The following is a 3,692-nucleotide window of genomic DNA, read 5'->3' on the forward strand; positions in this document are numbered from 1 at the left end:
AAAGTAGCTCAATGTGGTGCCTCCAAGACCATCATGACCAGAGAAGCACAAAATCAAAGGAATGTGATTGGAATCATGAAAAGGACCTACAATAAATTTTCTGCTCTTGAAGATGAAATAGAATGTTCTATTTGTAACAACTTTGGTCATGAAGATTCTGAATGTAGGAGTAGGTTTCGGCAAATAACTCAGAAGGAACAAGCTTCATTGAGTCCCAAAACATGGAGGAAGAAAGAACCGAAACCAGAAAGATGTGGTATAGCCTTATATGTGGAAGGAAAGGAAAATCAGTGGTACATCGACAATGGTTGCTCGAAACATATGACAGGTGATAAAAAAAAACTTCAGTCATATAGTGCCTTTGAAAAGGAAAGGAAGGTCTCATTTGGAAATGACACCCCTACATTCATAAAAGGTAAAGGTTTGGTTATTTTGAAAGAAAATGTCAAAGCTAGAAATGTTATGTATGTTGATGGCCTAAAACATAATTTATTGAGTGTCAGTCAAATTTGTGATCAAGGAAATGAGGTAATATTTCGATCAAATGGATGTATTGTTCGTGAGCTTGATATAGGAGAAACAGTTATGAAAGGCATAAGAACCCCAAATAATTTATACATACTCAAGGGAGGACAACAACAATGCTATCTAAGCAAGAATGGTGAACACTGGCTATGGCACAGAAGATTGGGGCATCTAAGCTTCTCTCAGATAAGAAAAGCATGCAAATATGAGGCAGTTCATGATCTCCCTAACATCAGAATTCTAGACAATACTATATGCAAATCATGTTAGTTTGGTAAGCAAACAAAAACTAATTTCCCTGAGAAGGAAGGATCAGCAAGTAAGCCACTTGAACTTGTCCATACAGATATATGTGGTCCATAAAAGAAAAGGTCACCTCAAGGAGAAGAATAATTCATATTTTCATTGACAACTTTTCTACGATGCTTTGGATAGGACTCCTGAAGCATAAAGATGAAGCTTTCGAAAAGTTCAAAGCATTCAAAGCCTTGGCTGAAAATGAATAAGATCACAGAATCAAATGCCTCAGGTCTAATCGAGGAGGGGAATTTACCTCGGATGAATTCTTCGATTTTTGTGAAGAACATGGAATAAGAAGGGAATTCTCTACAGTAAGGACTCTGCAGCAAAATGGAGTAGTAGACAAGATGAACAGAATAGTTCAACAAATGGCTCGTGCTATGCTTGATGAATCTGGAACTCCTACAACCTTTTGGGGTGAAGCTGCATTTGCTACAGTTACTATTCTGAACAAGACAAAAATGTCGGGGTAAACAGCACTCAGACTCCTCATGAAATTTGGTATGGTAAGACTTCTATGGCAAAATACTTCAAAATTTTTGGAAACAAATGTTACATCAAAAGGACTGATGAAAACCTTGGCAAGTTTGAACCTAAAGCAGATGAAGGCATTCTCCTTTGTTACTCTCCCCACAACAAAGGATATAAGTGTTGCAATAAAAGACTTGGAAAAATTGTTGAAAGTATTGCTATAGTGGTTGATGAAGAAGGAAATATTCCTAGGCAGGTAAAATCCAAATATTTCAAAGATGATGAGGACTATCCTTCAACATCAAATTAGACATGTGATGAAGAAGAAAACTATGAGGCACTAGAAGAATAGATAAGGGTAGAAGAAAAGATTCCATCTAGGTACGTTCAGAAGAATCATCCAAAAACTCAAATTTTGGGGTAGAAAGAGGCAGGTGTACAAACAAGAAGAAATATTTCAGAAGCTTCAAGCTATCTAGCATTGCTCTCCTTCACTAAACCACAAAATGTAAGTGAGGCATGCAAAGATGAATGTTGGGTCAAGGCCATGAATGAAGAACTTGAGTAGATTGAAAATAATAACACCTAGGAGCTGGTTCCATGACCAAATGATAAGAATGTCATAGGGACAAAATGGATATTCAAAAACAAGTTGAATGAAAATGGAGATGTTATTAGAAATAAGGCCAGACTTTTTTGTAAAGGGTATGTTCAACAAGAAGATATAGATTTTGAAGAAACTTTTTCACTAGTTGCTAGACTTGAAGCCATAAGAATGTTCCTTGCTCTTTCTAGCTTTCAGTAGTTCAAAGGATTTTGAATGGATGTGAAATCTGCCTTTTTAAAAAGATATTTGGAAGAAGAAGTGTATATTGAGCAACCAGATGGATTCATCCTTGGAAATGATCCAAAAATTGTATGCAGACTTAAGAAGGCACTCTCTGGTCTTAAACAGGCTCCAAGGGCTTGGTATTATCATCTGGACAAATACCTCCATCAACAAGGTTTTTCAAAATGATCAGTAGATAGCAATCTATATATAAAAATTGATAATGATAAATTGCTAATACTTGTCGTATATGTTGATGATATCATCTTTGGTAGCAATGAAGAAGCCATGAGTCAAAACTTTTCTTTGTTGATGCAGAAAGAATTTGAAATGTCCTTGCTTGGTGAGCTGACATATTTTCTTGGTTTACAAGTCCAACAAGATAAAGATGATGTCTTTTTATCACAAAACAAGTACCTCAAGGAGATCTTGAAGAAATATGGCATGGTAGATTCGAAACTAGTATGTACCCCTATGGTAACATGATACAACCTCAACGCCAATGATGATTCAATAGTAGTACATCAACCAACCTATAGATCCATGATTGGTAGTCTGCTCTATCTGACAGGTACCCGACCAGACATCATGCATGCAGTGGGAATAGTTGGAAGATTCCAAGCAAATCCAAAAGAAGCACATCTTTAGGCAGTGAAAAGAATTTTCAAATATCTTCAAGGGACACAAAACTATGGCTTATGGTATCCTAGAGATACATATCTCACACTTCATGCATATACAGATGCAGATTGGGTAGGAAGCATGGATGACAAAAAAAGCACTAGTGGTGGTGCATTCTTTATGGGTTCCAGATTAGTATCTTGGTTCAGCAAGAAACAAAGTTTAATTGCTTTATCTATAGCTGAAGCCGAATATGTGGCTGCTGCATCTTGCTGCACACAACTCCTTTGGATGACGCAAATTTTGCAAGATTTCCAAATCAATTGTACTCCACCTATCTCCATTTTATGTGATAATACAAGTGCAATCAGTATTTCAAAAAATTCAGTCATGCATTCAAAGACCAAGCACACACCCATCAAATATCATTTTCTTCGAGAACAAGTGCTTGAACAAAAAGTCAAATTGGAGCACGTTCCCTCCGAGGAATAGGTTGTTGATATACTCACCAAACCACTGTGTAGGGAGACTTTTGAATACCTCAGACAGACGCTGGGAGTAGTTGATGCATCATATTGCTATTGAAACTTATCTGTTGTAGAGAAAAGTGGTTGTACGTGAGTTTCATGAGAAGAATCCGCATACATACGCTGATTTCAGTGGATACAGTCACGTATATGTTGGTTTGAAGGAAATCAGTGGGCCAGACTAAGGATAAAAAGAGTCTAACATGGGTCTAATAGAGACCATCTGGCACAGGTTCAGGAGGAGCATATACTTCTAATAATGCATTGTTGGCATTATCTTAGAAGATCTTGGTTCAATTTCATAGTTGTTTTTGGTTTCAGGTGGAACAGGTGTTGAGGAAGAACATGATTGCTAGTCTGAATGATGATTGACAGATGCTGCTAATGATAGTTGTTGATGACTATCATACTCTTGTTGA

The sequence above is a fragment of the Pinus tabuliformis genome, chromosome Q (assembly GCF_031772625.1).
Source record: "Pinus tabuliformis cultivar Carrire ecotype Pingquan chromosome Q, CPIR1, whole genome shotgun sequence".
Taxonomy (NCBI): domain Eukaryota; kingdom Viridiplantae; phylum Streptophyta; class Pinopsida; order Pinales; family Pinaceae; genus Pinus; species Pinus tabuliformis.